This window comes from Pelophylax lessonae (assembly GCF_965119305.1).
Source record: "Pelophylax lessonae genome assembly, chromosome: 3".
NCBI lineage: Eukaryota > Metazoa > Chordata > Amphibia > Anura > Ranidae > Pelophylax > Pelophylax lessonae.
This window is the reverse complement of record NC_138770.1, coordinates 679,305,641-679,327,401: the sequence shown is the minus strand read 5'-3', so window position 1 is coordinate 679,327,401 and position 21,761 is coordinate 679,305,641. Positions and strand designations below refer to the sequence as shown.

The 21,761-nt window shown below is 44.3% G+C and overlaps 1 protein-coding gene across 2 annotated transcripts in view; it reads right to left on the bottom strand.

Annotated features, from left to right (window-relative positions):
• The window catches only part of LOC309549185 (ALK tyrosine kinase receptor-like), a 1,241,121-nt gene that overhangs the window by 667,758 nt on the left and 551,602 nt on the right, over positions 1-21,761 (bottom strand). The gene's annotated exons all lie outside the window — the stretch shown is intronic.

Below are 21,761 nucleotides of genomic sequence, written 5' to 3'. Positions count from 1 at the left end.
TTATTATTATATTATTACTATACATGATACGATTTATTACAATATAATTTAAGACAAAAGGAACAGGTGGGCCTTGATCATGAGAGTTTACAATCAAAAGGCAAATCCAAAACAGTGATAGCAGGTGTTGTAAATAATAATAAATTACTTATATGGGAAATAAACATTATTTTACTTGTATTGTTATATTTTGTATTATGATTATCATTTATTATTATTATTATTCACATTATTATTATTATTATTATTATTAGTAGTAGTATTACTATATTTTATATCATTGTTGTTTTTATTATTATTAGTAGCAGTATTATCATATTTTAAATTATTGTTGTTGCTGTTATTATTATTAATATTATTCATTATTATTATTATTATTAGAATAATTGTATAATAATAATACATATTATTAACAAATTAAGAATTTAGTATTCTGTATTCTTATTATTATTACTAGTATTAGAATTACCATTTTTTATATTATTATTGTCATTATTATTATAATATTATTATTATACATGATACAATTCAATACAATTCAAGACAGGAGGGTCTTGATCGTGAGCCCTGACAATCGAAAGGCAGTGCGCAAATCCAGTATAGTGATAGTAGGTCTTGTAAACAAGGAAATTACGTAGAACATTATATATATATATATATTTTTTTTCTTTAGCAGAGACCCTAGAGAATAAAATGGCGGTCGCAATTTTTGGGGAAAAATACAGTTTAACCTCTTCTGGACTGGAAGGATTTACCCCTCTTAATGACCAGGCCATTTTTTGAGATACGGCACTGCGTTACTTTAACTGAAAATTGCGCGGTCGTGCGACGCTGTACCCAAATACAATTGATGTCCTTTTTTCGACACAAATAGAGCTTTCTTTTGCTGGTATTTGATCACCTGTGTTGTTTTTATTTTTTGCACTATAAACAAAAAAAGAGCGACAATTCTGATAAAAAAAAACCAAAACAATATTTTTTACTTTCTGCTATAAAACACGTCCAATAAAAAAAATGGTGAAAAATCGAATTTTCATCATCAATTTAGGCCAATATGTATTCTGCTACATGTACACAATAAGTGTATATTGATTGGTTTGCATAAAAGTTATCGTGTCTAAAAACTAGGAGATATTTTTATGGAATTTATTTTGTGGTTCTAAAGGCATAAATTCTCTGGATTAACCACTTAAGCCCCGGAAGATTTTACCCCCTTCCTGACCAGGGGGTTTTTTGCGATTTTTTACTGCGTGACTTTAACGGACAATTGCGCGGTCGTGCGATGCTGTACCTAAACGAATTTCACATCCTTTTTTCCCCACAAACAGAACTTTCTTTTGGTGGTATTTGATCACCTGTGCAAATTTTTGATCATGCGCTATAAACAAAAAAGAGCGTAAATTTTGCAAAAATAACAATATTTTTCACTATTTTTAATATGAAATTCCCCCCCAAAAAATGTAAAAATCAAAATTTTTTAACATTTTCGGCCAATTTGTTTTATGCTACATATGTTTGGTAAAAAAAAAATAGCAAAAAGCGTATTTTGATTGGTTTGCGCAAAAGTTATCGCGTTTACTAACAAAGGGAAAGATTTTTGTCATTTTTGGTGGTTTTTTTTTAACGAGTAATGGCGGCGATCTGCGATTTTTTTGCGGGACTGCGACATTGCGGCGGACAGATCGGACCCTTGACTGACATTTTTGACACTTTTGGGGGTACCAGTGACATTACTACAGTAATCAGTGCTATACATATGCACTGGTACTGTAAAAATGACACTGGCAGGGAAGGGGTTAACTGTGTTGGAGAGGGAGGGGTTAAGTGTGTCCTAGGGGCGTGTTTCTAACTGTGATTGGACAGGTCTACTATTGTAAAAACAGAGATCAACGGTTCTACATAGTAGAACCGTCTGATCTCCATTTTTACACAGGGGAGAATGACAGGCGGCTTGTTTACATAAGCCGCCTGCCTTTCTCCCGCTCTACCGACGATTGTAGTGTGACTGGCGGACATCGGGTCCGCTGGTCACACACGCGGACTCCTCTGTGAACGAGCCGGGGCGGGCGCGCGCCTCAGCGGGCACGCGCTCACCCGCTATTGGCTCAAAAGCCGGTCACAGGCTAGCGACGTAGATCTACGTCACTCTGCCTGGCCGGGGCTGACTGCCGCAGTAAATATACTGTGCGCAGTCGGCAAGCGGTTAAGGTAAAAAAATCCTTCTGTGCACAGGATCCACCCCCAGCCCCCCTTATATATACCTGAGCCTGATCTCGATCCAGCAATGTGCACAAGAGCAGTGGCTCTCTCCTCTCTCTCCTCACTGGCTATAGAGGCAGCAGCTGGAACCATTAGCTGCTGCTGCTGTCAATCACAATCTGTAAGGAGAGAGCAGGGGGCGCTGCGTGCGTCAGTGGATCGGGATGGAGCGTGCATGAGTGCCTCCTTAGCAAGTGGCTTGTTATAGGGGCACTCATAAGGTGGGAGAAGCTGGAAGTGCCAGCGGGGGACCTGAGAAGAGGAGAATCAGGGAAGATCTGTACAAAACCATTACACAGAGCAGGCAGGTAAGTAGCAATAACATGTTTGTTATTAAAGAAAAAAATCCTTAACGTCACTTTCAGTGTTTTATGTCTTACTGCGTGCACTGACATGCATTTGCAATGACTTAAATGGAAACCGCATCAAGCAAAAAGTTGTGAATCCGGGGATCGTTTACACCACTTCGTAATAAAATCACACAGAAAAGAGCGTTTAACAAGTTAAAGCAGTGCGTTTTTTTAACAACTTGCCTCTTTATGACATTCGTTGTTTACAAATGAAAATCTGTATTTTTTGCTAGGAAATTACTTAAAACTGTATATATATATATATATATATTTTTTTTTTTTTTTTTTTTTTTTTTTAACAGACCCTAGAGAATAAAATGGCGGTCAAATTTTTTTTTTAGAAAATACAGTTTAATGAAATAAAATAAATAAAAAACAGAAAACTTAGCTCAATTGTTTTGTATAATGTGAAAGATGATGTTTGGCCAAGTAATAAGATACCTAACATGTCAGGCTTTAATCACTTCTGGACCGGAAGGTTTTACCCTCTTAATGTCCAGGCCAATGTTTTGCGATACGCCACTGCGTTATTTTAACTGACAATTGCGCAGTCGTGCGACACTGTACCCAAATAGAATTAATGACCTTTTTTAGTGCGATGCTGTACCCAAATAAAATTGAGGCTTTTTTTCCTCCACAAAAAGAGCTTTCTTTTGGTGGTATTTAATCACCTCTTTTTTTTTTTTTTTTTTTGCGCTATAAACAAAAAAAGAGTGACAATTCTGGAAAAAAAAAAAACAATATTTTTTACTTTCTGCGATAGAACATTCCCAATAAAAAAAAAAAATTTTAAATCAAAATTTTTCATACTTGTAGGCCAATTTGTTTTCTGCTACACATTTTTGGTAAAAAAAAATCCCAATAAGTGTATATTGATTGGTTTGCGCAAAAGTTATCGCGTCTACAAACTAGGGGAAAGATTTATGTCATTTTTCTTTATTTATTTTTTACTAGTAATAGCGGTGATCAGCGATTTGACTGCGACATTGCGGCGGACACCTAACTGACATTTTTGACACTTTTGCTATGTCGCGGTCCCGCTAAAAATCGCAGATCACCGCCATTAATAGTAAAAAAATAAATAAATAAATAAAAATGACAAAAATCAGTGCAAAAAATACCCACTGTTACTGTACTAATGACACTGGCAGGGAAGGGGTTAACACCAGGGGCGATCAAAGGGTTAAATGTGTCCCTAGGGAGTGCTTTCTAACTGTGTGGGGGATGGGCTTGCTGCATGAACACAGAGACCTGTGTTCCTAAATAAGAGGATCCCTGTGTTCATTACTGACAGAACAGTTGTTTGCCGTGTTTACAATGGCAGACTGCCGTTCTGTCTCCACGGGGAGCCATTATCCCTACTTTTTCTCAGTAAAACTGCGGTGGTTGGTTGTTAAGAGGTTAATGAAATTAAAAAAAAACAGAAAACTTACCCAAATTGTTTTGTATAATGTGAAATATGATGTTATGCCTAGTAATAAGATACCAAACATGTCACGCTTTAAAGGGTAACGCCACTTTTGCTGGGAAAAAAATCAGCAAATAAAGAAAAAACAAATATAGCGTATATAATTGTGACACAAATCATATTGTAATTGAATGCTATTAAAAATTCCCTTTCCTTTTTAATCTGAAGCTGTTGTAGTTTTCTAAAAATACAATATGGCCGCTTGGAGCTTTTCTGTACACAGAATGTATACTAACCCCCCCCCAGAAACATAATTTCTTACTTGTGTGATTGGCTCACCAATTTTCCCAGAAGTCTGCACTAAGATACAAGTCAGATTTCTGGCATCCCCTGCAACAAAAATTTCATTTTTGGTGAGATACTCCCAATAGGAACACGCCTAAAGGGATGCAGGCCCAGCAGATTTCCTCATTAGAGCCCTGCACAGCTGATAGATAATTATGAAACCACTCCCATTAGACCCACTCAGCACAGAGGAACAAACAATGATTTCTTCAGAATAACAAAAGGTAGAAATCTGCAACAAAGTTTGTTATAATCCCTGCAATGTACAGAGATCACCCAGAGGGGAATGTTTTTTTCCCAACAAAATCTCCATAGGCCTATAAAAGTGATCTTGCAGTGAATTAGCCGCTGTGATCACTTTTATCTGAATGCAGATCACCTGACTGAAAAAAAGGTACCGGGGTTATAGATGCTAGCTGCAGCCATATCCCCAGTATTTAATGTCAAAGTAGTGACGTACATTTACAGGTAGGCGGTCGGCAAGTGGTTAGGCCACACCCATGATCACAATATAGTTTTCCAATAATGATCGGCGCATCGCCTTAATGCTCGCTGACACATCTTTTCTGGGTTGCATTGCATAGAATTGTGAGTGTTCTGTTTGCAATTTCCTGTAATACAGGTGAAGTGTGTGTGTAGAATTGCTTAGCGCAGTCAGAGATCAATACTTTCTTCACTGGCACTATGCTGGAAATGGACATTTATGTGCCTCCTGTGACGGCTCTACACATTCCCACATGCGGCCTGTTGGGAAAACAACCGGCATGGAGACTGACTGATGACTCCAGGAAGGAATAATCTGTCTTCACAGAACATTGAAGTGACTCAGGTGAGAGTAAATCTACCACCCACTGGGGGGGGGGGGGTTAATGCTGCGTGTTCTGCTCCTTCTTCCATGCCTGCGATGGGACTAAAAAGCCATATTTTACCTGGCCCAGTGAGGTGTGCAATGTCATCAATGTACCGCCATTAACCAAGACAGACGCATGTTCCGCATCACAACTCCGCACACTGCAATGGAACTCAGCTGAAGGGAAGAGCCAAGAGAATGAGCAACTCTGAGTCGTTACTGATTATTCATGAGAGAAGGTGCCCGGACCAAGAGAACATTCTTCTATCTATCTATCTATCTATCTATCTATCTATCTATCTATCTATCTATCTATCTATCTATCTATCTATCTATCTATCTATCTATCTATCTATCTATCTATCTATCTATCTATCTATCTATCTATCTATCTATCTATCTATCTATCTAGCTTTTCTTTACCTATATTTTATCTATTGTGAAAAGTTGGGTTCTTTAGCTCACTGGTAGCACCAAAGGAGCGAGTTTATTTCATGCCAAATTAATAAAAAATAATAGTTTTCAGAGCTTTCCTGTCCACTTTAATTTGAAGAAAGCAAAAAAAGTTCATACAGGTATATCATCCCACACAGTGTAGGGGGGCAGGGATAGCAGGAGAATGGGAGGGCAGTGGGGTACATAGGGGGAACAGCCGAGTGGACAGAGGGGCAGTGGGGTGTATAGAGATGAGCATTGCTCAGTGGAGATGAATAACTGGCTCTTGCTGTCCCAGATTGCAGGTTGCTGGGGAGTCCCTCTGCTAAATCTGTCCTGTCCAATCTTCTCGAGGAACCTTCTACTCGGCTTCTCAGACTTACCCCAACCATCCCTCTCCCCATCATAACTGACTCCCGCAGGGTCCCCCCTGGGTGGTCTGGGCATCCTTTCTTTTCTGGGGCTGTCCTGGGAGGTGACTGTCTCTGTTGGGGCCCCATCCTCCATATAGAGGACTCAGGACCTCCTTCCTCCTGCTGGTGATCCCTCTAGAGATATAAAGAATTATATATAGGAATTTAGGACGTTCTTCCTCCTGCTGGTGATCCCTCTAGTGATATAAAGATCTATATAGAGGAATCAGGACCTCCTTGATCCTGCCAGTTACTCCCCTAGCGATATAAAGATCTATATAGAGGAATCGGGCCTCCTTCTGGTGATCCCTTTCGTGATACAAAGATCTATTTAGAGGAATTGGGACCTACCTCCTCCTTCTAGTGACTTTCTAGTGATAAAAAGATCTATATATAGGAATCAGGACCTCCTTCCTCCTGTCTGTGATCCCTCTAGTGATATAAAGATCTATATAGAGGAATCAGGACCTCCTTCTGGTGACCCCCTCTAGTGATATAAAGATCTATATAAAGGAATCAGGACCGCCTTCCTCCTGCTGGTGACCCCTCTAATGATATAAAGATCTCTATAGAAGAATAAGAACCATTGGCTGCATGAGGTCTATAGATACTTTTATTACTTTATAATTATAACGTATAATTACTTTTTTAGTTAGCACAAAGTTTATTGATGACTAAGATGGTTAGGAAGGTTCTTAGATTACCATGTGACTGAAGAATCTGTTTCCCAATGGTGGTTTCATACCTCTTTAACTAGAGCAAGTCCTGGATTGCTAACAGAGGAAATGAATTGTACCTTCAGTAAATACAAGCATAATCATGACCTTCATACAACATAAACACAAGCTAACAAAGGCATTCATTACAAGAGCATTACACAGAAGTACAGCACCATAAACCAAACACACTGGAGTGTGACCAGATGGAGAGGATCCGGACAGGTTATTAGGACTCTGCTACAAACCGCGCAGCCTTCCCCTTCTCTCCAAACACAGCCTATAAAATGGATGAATTCTGCAGCCAACAATACCCGTCTCTCTATCTGCCGCTCTACTTTGTATCGAATGAGCCATTTCTGTTGTCTATAAACATAATTTTGTGCAGCTGCCATTGGCTCTGGACCAGAGGAACTGAATTTTCACATCAAATGTGGTGCTAAAACTGTACTACAGTCAATTTCCTCCTCTCCGGCATCGTCTGCCCACTCATGTGGACAGAATAACAATCAGAAAAAGTTTCAAATGGCCGAGGATAGGAGTGAAAAGCTTGTCAGATACAACATGGGCTCTTGTCATTATACAAAAAAAAAAAAAAAATCAAAAACAGTAGATAAAGTCAGAAAAGCAAAAAAAAAAAGAAATAAATAAATATATAAAATAGGTCGCACAATGTTTTCATTTTTCTCAAATTGTTAAAATTTAGGCTGGATTTAAAGTTCAAAGCAATGCCTTTTTAAAAATTCAAAGTTTTCAAAATACCAATACCCTTCTCCAGGGCTGTCCTTTACATCATCCTCCCCCGCTGATCAGTCCTCTTCTGCTTTGAATGACACTCAGCCGCATGTAGTCCACTTCCTGTGAGCCCAGTTGGTCATGGACATGCCCCTTGAGGGTGCATCATCACCCTTACCAGGGCTCACAGGAGAAGGTTGCTTATGAATGTAATTTTATGCAGTACTGATGGCTTCTCAGAAGAAGGAGAAGGACCATATGCATCATGTGACTGGCCAGCGGTGGGGTTGCCACCTGTCCAGGATTCACATGGACAGTCCAGGTTTTGAATCCAATTATTTAGACCAGTCTGAGGCTCCCCATGCTCCAGGAGACCCATATGGCCTCCCTCTCACACCTGGACAGAAGGGGCAGCGAGGGCGGCCTTTAATAGAACGGATCTGCTGTATTTCCTTACTGCAACAGCTGAAAGGACGCTTCTCCTCCTCTCCCTTCCATCATCATTAAGTGGCTCCAACAGGAAAATACAGCGGATCGGTCGTGTAAATGACACCCCCATCCCCGCTGCACCCCTCCTGTCCAGGTTTCACTTCTTTCTGCTTTTCCCCACAACGCTTCCGGCTTCCCTCCTCTCCCCTCTCACTGACTGCTGCTGGGGATGTTTCAGGATGGAGAGTGGGGGTCAGGGAATGGGGCCAGTAAATATGTCATTTACTGACCCCTTTCTTTTTCTAAATGAACAAAGTGAGCAATCGGTACTGATCGCTCCTGTGTCCATTAATAACTGAAGCATAGTAAACTGTGTTTCTGATGCTTCAGTTTATGAATGAACAGGAAACCACTCAGCAAAGAGCACTTCTCATTCATTCCCTGTCCAGTGCAGCTGAGGCTGCGGAGAAAAGAGACTAGGGAATCTCTGTCCTCAGTCCCTTTCTCTGTCTCAAAAGTGAGACATCAGGGGTCTTTTTAGACCGTCCACTGCCCTCCTGACACTGTACACTGCTCTACTGACTGAACACTTTTAAGGTAGACTAAGTTTATATGTTATTTTTTTTTTTCACCTAAGCATAATTTATGGGTACAAGAATGTTTTTGTTTTATTTAACCATGCCCATTTAAGCCCCTTCCAGTGTTTGGCCACACCCGCTGTTCATCGGGGTGCACTACCCGCGCCACATTACTACTCTCCTTTGGGCACCCAAAGGTGTCCCAAGCCTTTTACAATCCTATAGTGCATACTACAAAAACATTGCCCTGTGCTGCAAAAATGTTCAGGTTTGGCTTGAAGAAAAGGTGGCAGCCCTAGCCAAAGGAAACCTGGAATTTAGGTGTATTTTGGCCCTACATTTAAAAAAGGAGGTGTAGGTAGGGGTGCTTGCAGAATATATATATATATATTTTTTTTTTCTGCTTGCTTGGTTTAGGGTCACTTAGAAAGAATTGAAGTCAGTGGATATGTATGACTCAACTAGAATTTTCAGAAGCAACCTCAATATTTCTCTCTGGACATTACAGAGCTTGACCATTAATACAGCTCCTACCTAAGGATGAGGGTTAGGATTAGGAAAGTATTAGGGTAAGGATCGGGTATTGGGGTTAGGGTAGAGTAAAGAGAGGGCTAGGGTTAAATAGGGTTAGAGTTAGGGGGCTAGGGTAGGGTTAAGGTGTTAGGGTTAGGGGGTTAGCTTAGGGTAGCAATAGGATTAGGCTAGGTTAAGGGAATTAGGTTTAAGGTAGGGATAGGATCAGGAGAGGGTTAGGGGATTAGGGTTTGGGTAGGCATAGGACTATAGTTAGGGGGTTAGGGGCTAGGGTTAGGATAGGGTTATGGGGTTAAGGAAGATTAGATAGGGTTAGAGTTAGGGGACTAGGGTATGGTTAGGGTGTAAGGGTTAGGGGGTTATCTTAGGGTAGGAATAGGATTATGTGAGGTTAAGGGAATTTGGTTTAAGGTAGGGATAGGATTAGGAGAGGGTTAGGGAATCAGGTTTACGGTAGGGATAGGATTAGGTGAAGGTTAGGGAACTAGGTTTATGGTAGGGATAGGATTAGGTGAGGGTTAGGGTAATAGGGTTAGGGTAGGCAAAGGACTAGGGCGTAGGGAGTTAGGGGCTAGGGTTATGGGGTTAGGAAAGGTTTCAATAGGGTTAGAGTTAGGGGACAAGGGTAGGGTTTGGGTGTTAGGGGGTTAGTTTAGGGTAGGAAGAAGATTAGGTGAGGTTAAGGGAATTAGGTTTAAGGTAGGGATAGGCAGGGCCGGCCTTAGGTGATCATGCGCCCTGTGCGAGCTAATCCCGTGGCGCCCCCCCCCGCGCGAATTTTCTTGCACCTTTTTTGCACTTTATTTGACTTTTCTTTTTTATGATCACTAATAACTTAGCCCCCCTTACATAAGAGCCCCCCTTACATCAGAGACCCCCCACACAGAGCCCCCTTACATCAGAGACCCCACACACAGAGCCCCCCTCACATCAGAGACCCCCGACACAAAGCCCCCCTCACATCAGAGACCCCCGACACAAAGCCCCCCTCACATCATAGACCCCCCACACAAAGCCCCCCTCACATCAGAGACCCCCGACACAAAGCCCCCTCACATCAGAGACCCCCCACACAGAGCCCCCCTCACATCAGAGACCCCACACACAAAGCCCCCCTCACATCAGAGACCCCACACACAAAGCCCCCCTCACATCAGAGACCCCCGACACAAAGCCCCCCTCACATCAGAGACCCCCCACACAGAGCCCCCCTTACATCAGAGGCCCCGACACAAAGCCCCACTCACATCAGAGACCCCACACACAGAGCCCCCCTCACATCAGAGACCCCACACAGAAAGCCCCCCTCACATCAGAGACCCCCGACACAAAGCCCCCCTCACATCAGACACATTACACACAAAGCCCCCCTCACATCAGAGACCCCCGACACAAAGCCCCCCTCACATCAGAGACCCCCCACACAGAGCCCCCCTCACATCAGAGACCCAACACACAAAGCCCCCCTCACATCAGAGACCCCACACACAAAGTCCCCCTCACATCAGAGACCCCCGACACAAAGCCCCCCTCACATCAGAGACCCCCCACACAGAGCCCCCCTCACATCAGAGACCCCCGACACAAAGCCCCCCTCACATCAGAGACCCCCCACACAGAGCCCCCCTCACATCAGAGACCCCACACACAAAGCCCCCCTCACATCAGAGACCCCCGACACAAGGCCCCCCTCACATCAGAGACCCCCCACACAGAGCCCCCCTCACATCAGAGACCCCACACACAAAGCCCCCCTCACATCAGAGACCCCCCACACAGAGCCCCCCTCACATCAGAGACCCCCGACACAAAGCCCCCCTCACATCAGAGACCCCCGACACAAAGCCCCCCTTACATCAGACCCCCCCCTCCCCACGGAGCCCCCCACATCAGAGAGCCCCCCGCACATCAGAGACCTCCCACACAAAGCCCCCCTAACATCAGAGACCCCCCTACACACACACAAAGCCCCCCTCACATCCTCACATCAGAGACCCCCCCACAAAAAGCCCCCCTTACATCAGACCCCCCCTCCCCACGGAGCCCCCCACATCAGAGAGCCCCCCCTTACATCACAGACCCCCCACAAAAAGCCCCCCCCACACAGAGCCCCCCACACATAGCCCCCCACATCAGAGAGCCCCCCCTTACATCACAGACCCCCACACATTTTTTGAAGGAGAGAGATGTCACTTTCTTTACGTTGTCTGCACCTTTTTTTTTTCTTTAAACTTCCCGCCCACACATCCCCGGGAGTGTGGGTGGGCGGGAGGAGGAGGAGAAGGGGCGGGGCGAGGAGGAGCTGACGATCTCTCCTCCCTCCCTGCACTGACGCCAGAGGAGAGATCGTCAGCTCCTCCTCGCCCCGCCCCTTCTCCTCCTCCCGCCCGCCCACACTCCCGGGGATGTGTGGGCACTGGGCAGGAAGTCAGCGTGGATTCCGTGGAAGGATCGGAGGCTGAGCTGTGTGAGAGATACACAGCTCGCCTCACTGCAGCAATAGGTGATCGAGGCACGGCTGCACAGCGGGAGGTAAGCGGCGGCCGCGGCCTGTGTTAACCCTGTCCAGGCCGCAGTCGCCGCTCACCTCCCGCTGTGCAGCCGTGCCTCGATCACCTATTGCTGCAGTGAGGCGAGCTGTGTGTCTCTCACACAGCTCAGCCTGATCCTCTGCGAGCTGTGATGGCCGCACGGCGCCCTTGTTGCCCATGCGCCCTGTGCGGCCGCACAGCTCGCACACCCCAAAGGCCGGCCCTGGGGATAGGATTAGGTGAGGGTTAGGGATTTAGGTTTATGGTAGGAAAAGGATTAAGGGAGGGTTAGGGAATTAGGGTCAGGGTAGGCATAGGACTATAGTTAGGGGGTTAGGGGTTAGGGTTAGGATAGGGTTATGGGGTTAAGGAAGATTAGATAGGGTTAGAGTTAGGGGACTAGGGTATGGTTAGGGTGTAAGGGTTAGGGGGTTATCTTAGGGTAGGAATAGGATTATGTGAGGTTAAGGGAATTCGGTTTAAGGTAGGGATAGGATTAGGAGAGGGTTAGAGAAGTAGGTTTAAGGTAGGGATAGGATTAGGCGAAGGTTAGGGAACTAGGTTTATGGTAGAAATAGGATTAGGTGAGGGTTAGGGTAATAGGGTTAGGGTAGGCAAAGGACTAGGGCGTAGGGGGTTAGGGGCTAGGGTTATGGGGTTAGGAAAGGTTTCGATAGGGTTAGAGTTAGGGGACAAGGGTAGGGTTTGGGTGTTAGTGTTAGGGGGTTAGTTTAGGGTAGGAATAAGATTAGGTGAGGTTAAGGGAATTAGGTTTAAGGTAGGGATAGGATTAGGTGAGGGTTAGGGATTTAGGTTTATGGTAGGAATAGGATTAAGGGAGGGTTAGAGGATTAGGGTTAGGATAGACATAGGACTAGGGTTAGGTAGTTAGGAGCTAGGGTTAGGATAGGGTTATGGGGTTAGTTAAGGTAAGACAGGGTTAGAGTTAGGGGACTAGGGTAGGGATAGGGTGTTAGGGTTAGGCAGGGTTAGGGGATTAGGTTCGGGTAGGGATAGGATAAGGAGAGGTTTAGGGTTAGGGATTTGAAGTCGGGCTAGGGTTTGACTGTTGGGCTAGAGGTTTGGGGTTAAGTTAGGGTTAGGTTGAGTCAATTGGAATTGTGTATAGGTCTACACAAAATAACACAATGTCGAAGTGAAAAACAGTCTACACAGGTTTACCAACAATGGGAGGGTTAGTGCTGGAGTCACAGGGAAGGTTAGTGTTGAGGTACAGGGAAGGTTAGTGTTAGGTTACAGGGAGGGTTAGTGCTGAGGTAACAGGGAAGGTTAGTGTGGAGGTTACAGGGAAGGTTAGTGTTAGGGTTACAGGGAAGGTTAGTGTTGGGGTTACAGGGAGGACTAGTGTTGGGGTTAAAGGGAGGACTAGTGTTGGGGTTAAAGGGAGGGTTAGCATTAGGGTCACAGGGAAGGTTAGTGTTGGGGTTACAGGGAGGGTTAGTGTTGGGGTTACAGGGAGGGTTAGTGTTTAGGTTATATGATGGTACTCACTGTCACTGGGAGTGAAAGACAGATACTTAATGGACACTGAGAAAATGGTTTGGATAACTTCAAATGGGAGAGTAATATTTATCAACAATATCTCTTAAGAATTATGAAGATTTAATCCCACTTTACACTGTGAGACCTATAGCCTGTTGCCATGAAGTCTGTGACTCCTAAATAATCAAAGCAATGCTTAGATGTGTATTCCATGTACTTCAATGTAGGAGATGCACAGACTGTCACTGGCAGTCTTTTCCTATTGTCTGTAGATTGAGGTGTGACGTGTATTGTGTTAAGTCTGTCTGTTCCATTGTTAAATGTTAATGACCTCACATGGTTTCTGTCCAGGTGGCTAGATAATTAGTTCAGGTAAATATATTTCTGTATACAATTTCATCTGCGTATGATAATGTAATCAGGCAACCCCTTACCTGTGTGTGGTAATTTGATCAGGAGGGGGAGGTCCATGGTGTATATAAATTCTGTGTGACTGTTCAATAAACAGGAGATTCCAGTACAAGCTAAGTTGTCGGCTAGCTTTGTATGAGGGCGGCTGAGAAAATCTGGTATATATGTTCACGACTGGGAGGAAGCTGTATACTGATGGAAGTCAACAAGTACAGTGTGGGTTGAGGTCCTGTTACAGGTTACAGGGAGGGTTAGTGTTGAGGTTACAGGAAAGGTTAGTGTTGGGGTTACAGGGAAGGTTAGTGTTAGGGTCACAGGGAAGGTTAGCGTTAGGGTCACAGGGAAGGTTAGCGTTAGGGTCACAGGGAGGGTTAGTGTTAGGGTTACAGGGAAGGTTAGTGTCAGGGTTACAGGGAGAGTTAGTGTTAGGGTTACATGGAGGGTTAGTGTTGAGGTTACAGGAAGGGCTAGTGTTGGGGTCACAGGGAAGGTTAGTGTTAGGGTCACAGGGAAGGTTAGCGTTGGGATCACAGGGAGGGTTAGTGTTGGGATTACAGGGAATGTTAGTGTCAAGGTTACAGGTAGAGTTAGTGTTAGGGTTACAGGGAGGGTTAGTGTTGGGGTTACAGGGAAGGTTAGTGTCAGGGTTACAGGGAGGTTTCATGTTGGGGTTACAGGGATTGTTAGTGTTGGGGTTACAGGGAGGGTTAGTGTTAGGCTTACAGGGTGGGTTCGTGTTAGGTTTGTGTCGAACTGGGGCTTTTGTATGCTTATAGGTTTCCATCTGAATAGAAGATGGTTAAATGTATCTGTCAAAAAAAAATTCTGAATGACCTCAAAAGCATCTCAAACTGATTTCATAAACTAGGCCATTAGATTTACAGAAACCATTAAGGTTTAAGCATGGGTAAAGCTAGCCATATACTGGGTACATTTAAGCCAATACCTGCTGAATAATAAGAATTTCAACTCGAGCCAATTTAATTTGTGTGCTTACAAGAAGCATTCTAAATGAAGGAGAGAGCAGAGTGACAGAGAGATGAACTCATCACTGTGCTGCTTCTCCCTTCACTGTCCATTCAGAGGCCAGGCGGAGTTCAAAGGAAGTGGGTTGAATGATACTGGCCACCAGACTGAGGACATCCAGTGGCAGAAAAAAGTACTGTGGGGGAAATCTCTGGATTGGTGGTAAATATTGCAGCAAAAAATAGTTTATTTTATCAAGATATCTACTTTTATCTTGTTATTTTAAACAGAAGTTCTGCATTAATGCACCTATAACATTGGTCTCCAAACGGTAGCCTGGGGTCCAGATGTGGGCCTTTGCTTTTATCCATCCATTTACCCCAACAATGGGGCATAATTACTCCCCGCTGACTCCAACAAAGGGGCACAATTATTCATAATGACACTAATGATGGGGCACCATTCCTCCCACTGGTGGGACCAATGATGGGGCACTATTCCTCCCACTGACACCAATGATGGGGCACTATTCTTCCCACTGACATCAATGATAAGCATATTTGAGGATTCCCCTTGGGGTGGGACTTTGAAGGTCACTCAAAAATATACAAAAAATATTGAATATATATGAGTTTTATTACAAAAATGGTAAAAGGTAAACATACACAAATAACAGTGAAAACTAATAAAATTATTGGCAAAACTGATATTGGTATGAAGGTGTACAAATCACTCAACCAATTATTCCATGCAAGATCCGACGTTTCAAGGTGAGAACCTCTTCTTCAGGGATTTTTTGGGAATAATTTTATCTGTAAGTATTGGAGAGATATATCAAAGCAAACAAGCAGTTGTCGATAATATAAAATACAGTAACAAAATATTGGTATGAACATGTTTTTTGAGTATAGGCATACACTCATTATAGAACAACATTGTAAGTAAAAAAATCGTTGTATACACTTACATGGTTGAAGGACGCATGAACACCACAATTGTTTTGCTACAGATTAAAAACATGGAACATTAAAGTGGAGTTCCACCCTATTTTTATACTTACCTCCATCTTCTCGCTCCGGGTCACCTGAAAAAGAAATGGATAATCGCATATTTTTTTTTTTTTTACTTACCTCGTAGCGAACAAAATATACTTACCTTACTTCCTTCTTCCTCCTTCCTCGGCCGCGGCCCGTCGTCACTTCCTGGCTCTGCAATGATTCCTGGGAGCTGGACGTCATAGCTCCCAGGAATCATTGCGCCTGCACCGGCCCCGACGTCAGTTCCGGGTCGCGCGCGTCATCCCCTTCTAAACAGCTTCTGGGCATGCCCAGAAGCTGTGGAGGGGTGACGCGCGCGACCCGGAAGTGACGTCGGGGCCGGCGCAGAGCATCGTGGGACCACAGAAGGCGGAAGAAGACGCCGAAGAGGACGCGCTGGCTTCAAGCTGCCCACATCTGAGATGGCAGCGCTGGACAAGACGTTTGCAAGGTAAGTATTTCGTCTTGCAGGTAAGTGCAACCCGGGACAGATCAGAGGCTAGCCATTGTGGAATGCACTAGCCCTGACTGTCCCGGGGGTATTAAAAAAAAAAAAAACAAATCCAGGGTGGAACTCCGCTTTAACGACACCCACAGAGATCATCGTCAGCCTTGTCTATAAGAGGAAGGTTTGGTACTTGGAGTCGGTCCAAAAAGGGATGTCAGTAAGCATGTGATAGTGGAGAGTGTGCAGACCAGAGGGGGCCCAAATTGCTCCAGCTGGAGTCCAAATTAGCCCAGCCAAGGGGGCGGGGGTCAGTCACAGTAATGCTGTAGATAGCAAGGAAATACAAATAATAAATAAAAAAAGATAAAATACAAAATATTTGTTTTATCTAGGTGCAATGTACAGAGAGTACAATGACGCAACAAAACCAAAAATATGCACGTATATAAAAATACTACATATATATAAGGCGATAGCCTGATGGGTGTGCGTCAAATAAATGCACATATAGCGTCTCACTAGGATCAAGCATGGTTTATAACACTGCTACAAAAAGAAGGAGCCAGTGCATAGAGTAAGTTGGAGCCTATGCTCTACCAATTTTATGACTATGAGGGATAACCAGTGAAACTGGATGTGTAAAGATGAAAATATAGTCATGACATAAATTAAATGTGCATATTTGCATATGAGGACAAATAGGTAAATCCCTTTGAGGTGATAAGAACTGACCTTAAGACAGCAAACTCCGAGGCAAACTTCCTCCCAGCAGTGGATGTACACAGTACTCCATGCTGGGAGTGGTGCCTATATAGGAGCGCAGTCCGGTGAAGGCAATCAAGCTGATTGCATCTCCGCCCCCCGGTGGCCCTGGGCTCCCTGAGCGGCGCCCGCCAGACCCGCCCATAACCACGCCCCGATGACCACAGGAAGTGCGTCACCGGAACGAAAGGCCAGAGGCGTGGCCGGCGGGCGTCTCCCACCGGCACGGGATGTGACGTCGCTGAAACGCAAGAGTGCGTGCAGCGGCGTATCCCGGAAGTGGGGAGGACATCCGGAGATGTCAGCAGGGAAGGTCCCCACCGCCAGGAATCTCTGGGTCCTGTATAACAGACCCGGACCCCGTGCCGGGTTGGAGCAGAGGGTCCCCGAGGATGCACAAAAACATATCTGTATGAAAAAGTGTCAATCAACAAATGCTTGATCGGATCCATCCCAGCCCCAGAGGAGGCGATTGGAACAAGCGCCTCCTCCAAATGGAGCTGAGATGGATCCATTTTTGCCTCGGAGTTTGCTGTCTTAAGGTCAGTTCTTATCACCTCAAAGGGATTTACCTATTTGTCCTCATATGCAAATATGCACATTTAATTTATGTCATGACTATATTTTCATCTTTACACATCCAGTTTCACTGGTTATCCCTCATAGTCATAAAATTGGTAGAGCATAGGCTCCAACTTACTCTATGCACTGGCTCCTTCTTTTTGTAGCAGTGTTATAAACCATGCTTGATCCTAGTGAGACGCTATATGTGCATTTATTTGACGCACACCCATCAGGCTATCGCCTTATATATATGTAGTATTTTTATATACGTGCATATTTTTGGTTTTGTTGCGTCATTGTACTCTCTGTACATTGCACCTAGATAAAACAAATATTTTGTATTTTATCTTTTTTTATTTATTATTTGTATTTCCTTGCCATCTACAGCATTACTGTGACTGACCCCCGCCCCCTTGGCTGGGCTAATTTGGACTCCAGCTGGAGCAATTTGGGCCCCCTCTGGTCTGCACACTCTCCACTATCACATGCTTACTGACATCCCTTTTTGGACCGACTCCAAGTACCAAACCTTCCTTTCATAGACAAGGCTGACGATGATCTCTGTGGGTGTCGTTAATGTTCCATGTTTTTAATCTGTGGCAAAACAATTGTGGTGTTCATGCGTCCTTCAACCATGTAAGTGTATACAACGATTTTTTTACTTACAATGTTGTTCTATAATGAGTGTATGCCTATACTCAAAAAACATGTTCATACCAATATTTTGTTACTGTATTTTATATTATCGACAACTGCTTGTTTGCTTTGATAAATCTCTCCAATACTTACAGATAAAATTATTCCCAAAAAATCCCTGAAGAAGAGGTTCTCACCTTGAAACGTCGGATCTTGCATGGAATAATTGGTTGAGTGATTTGTACACCTTCATACCAATATCAGTTTTGCCAATAATTTTATTAGTTTTCACTGTTATTTGTGTATGTTTACCTTTTACCATTTTTGTAATAAAACTCATATATATTCAATATTTTTTGTATATTTTTGAGTGACCTTCAAAGTTCCTCCCCAAGGGGAATCCTCAAATATGCTTCTCATATCGGGATGTGGCACTCATATTTAGGAACACAGCGGGAGCACACCTCTATACTGACATCAATGATGGTATACCATTCCTCTCACCGGGACCAATAATGGGGCACCGTTCCTCCCACTGACCCCAATGATGGGACACAATTTCACCCACTGATACCAATGATGGGGCACTATTCCTCCTACTGATACCAATGATGGGGCACCGTTCCTCCCACTGACACCAATGATGGGGCACTATTTCTCTCACTGACACCAATGATGGGGCACCGTTCCTCCCACTGACACCAATGATGGGGCACTATTTCTCCCACTGACACCAATGATGGGGCACTATTCCTCCCACTGACACCAATGATGGGGCACTATTCCTCCCACTGACACCAATGATAGGACACTATTCTTCCCACTGACACCAATGATGGGGCACTATCCCTCCCACTGATACCAATGATGGGGCACTATCCCTCCCACTGATACCAATGATGGGGCACTATTCCTCCCACTGACACCAATGATGGGGCACTATTCCTCCCACTGACACCAATGTTGGGGCACTATTCCTCCCACTGACACCAATGATGGGGCACTATTCCTCCCACTGACACCAATGATGGGGCACTATTCCTCCCACTGACACCAATGATGGGGCACTATTCCTCCCACTGACACCAATGATGGGGCACTATTCCTCCCACTGACACCAATGATGGGGCACTATTCCTCCCACTGACACCAATGATGGGGCACTATTCCTCCCACTGACACCAATGATAGGACACTATTCCTCCCACTGACATCAACAATGGGGCACTAATTGCTCCAACTTATGCCGGGACATTTTCTACTCCCACTGACCACAGTCCGGCTCCCCTACAGTCTGAAGGACAGCAAAGTTTGGGGACCCCTGTCCTATACTATTATACTATTGTTTGATATCAGAGACGGGGAAAGGTGGGGGATACACAGTTGAGGGTCTCAGTATTTATATTGGAGAATTAAAACAAATGAAAAGCAGGTATAGTGCCAAAAATAGAAGTCCCACCATGCTGAATAAATGTGCGTTCTGAAAGTCCTGGATTTATCTCCACGCGGGATTTGATTGCTACAACAAGGGCCACCAGGGGCCTCATTTAGCTGTAAACAAATCTCCAACAGAAAAACTGAATAAAATTTACAGAAAAAAAAAAAAAAAAAACGCAGACACGCCAAGTACTATAAATAATTGCACAAATTATAGCGAAAAAAAAAAAATGGATGAATAAACGAATCGATGAGAAAGCCTCTGGCCAAAAAATGCATTAAAAGTCCGACGCTCACAAATATCAGAACTGCGCTCCAGCTGCAGCTCACCCACCCACTTCGGGGTCATAATCATAAAAAGCGGGTCTAAACCCGAAACCAAAAATAGAATATATTGCAGCTGACCAGTCCTCAGATGTGGTGGCTGCAGTACTTTTCCCTTTTCAGGCTTCTTCCCCTTTATTATCACCTGATGACCCCACCAGTAACATGGCTCCTGCATACCTCCAAACTTTCTGAGATGGGAATGAGGGACACCTATTAGCAAAAGTATATAAGCCTAGGACACACCCCCTGTCACACCCCCTTAACAGCTTGCCGACCGCCCTCCGCATATATACTGCGGCAGGCTGGCTCGGCTGGGTACATCGGTTAGTGGGAGTGGTGCTTGGGTGCTGCCCCCACTAGGCAGCAGAAATGCCAATCCACAGGGCCAGCTGCCACGATTGCTACCGAGCACCCGCGATCTTTCCCCGCTGAGAGAGAACGACAGTCAGCTGTTTAAACACAGCCGACCGTTCTTCTCTCTGAAACGATCACAGAGCTGCTGTGGTCCTTCTATATAGGAACACAGGTCTCTATGATCATTTCACAAGCCCATCCCCCCACAGTTAGAAAACACTCCCCTAGGCTCACACTTATCCCTTTGATCACTCCTAGGTTAACCCCTTCCCTGCCAGTGTCATTATTACAGAAACAGTGCATTTTTAGCACTGATTACTGTAGTGATGTCACTGGTCCTCCCCAAAAGTGTCAAAAAATGTCAGTTAGGGGTCCGATCTGTCCGCCACAATGTCACAGTCGAACTAAAAATCGCAGATCGTCGCCATTACTAGTAAAAAAAAAAAAAAATGAATAAATAAAAATTACATACTGTAAATATTTCCCCTAGTTTGTAGATGCAATAATTTTTGTGCAAACCAATCAAAATACGCTTATTGGGATTTTTTGTCTTTTTACCAAAAATATGTAGCAGAAAACAAATTGGCCTAAAAAGATGAAAAATTCTGATTTTACATTTTTTTTTTTTTTGGAGGGGGGGGAATGTTATATAGCAAAAAGTGAAAAATATTGTTTTTTTTTTTCAGAATTGTTGCTCTTGTTTTTTTTATAGCGCAAAAAAATACAAATCTGCACAGGTGATCAATTACCACCAAAAGAAAGCTCTATTTGTGGGGGAAAAAGGACATAAATTTTATTTGGGTACAGCATCGCACGACCGCGCAATTGTGAGTTAAAGTAATGCAGTGCCGAATTGCAAAAAATGGCCTGGTCATTAACCACTTACCGCATATCGACGTAGGGCTACGTCGGTAAACTTTGCAGGGTTATACCGGGATAATGCCTCTAGCTAGAGACATCATCCCGGTACCGTGGTTTGAAGCCGACGGTCGGCTTTCCGTCGGTACCGACCGATGCGGCTCGGGGGCCGCTCGATCGTTACCCGGGGGGGCGGGAGGGGACGTCCCCCCCCTCCCGCCGCCTTCCGTGGCTTTGCTCGGGGCTCCCGTCCCACCGGGAGCCCCGAGCACCCAGCCGGCACGTCCGCCGGCTGGATGGAGTCCCGATGAATGCCGGAAACGGCTTTGATCGGGTCTCCGATGACGTAACCCGGAGGCGGCGTCCATGACGTCACTTCTGGGTTACTGTGCTGCAAAAGGCTGCAGTTTTAAAAAAATGGCTGTATGCAAAAATGCCGTTTTTGGCGTTTTGCATACAGGGAAGTGTAGTGAAGGGGTTTGGGGTCTTTTAGACCCTCGATCCCTCCATAAAGTGTACCTGTCACACATATTGCTGTCACAAGGGATGTTTACATTGCTTGTGACAGCAATAAAAGTGATCAGATTTTTTCTTTTTTTTTAAAAACCTGTAAAAAAGTTGAAAAAAAATAAAAAATAAATAGGAAAAAAAAAATTTAGCCGCCCCCGTCACCGTTAGCTCGCGCACAAAAAAAAACGTATACGCAAGTTGAGCCGCGAATGAAATCGCTGTTCAAACCCCACATGTGAGGTATCGCCGCGATCGCCAGAGCGTGGGCAATAATTTAAAAAAAAGAGCTACACTCTACCTCTAAACTGGTAACCGTTAAATAAATTTAAAGCGTTGCAGATTGAGATCTCTATTGACCGTAGTTT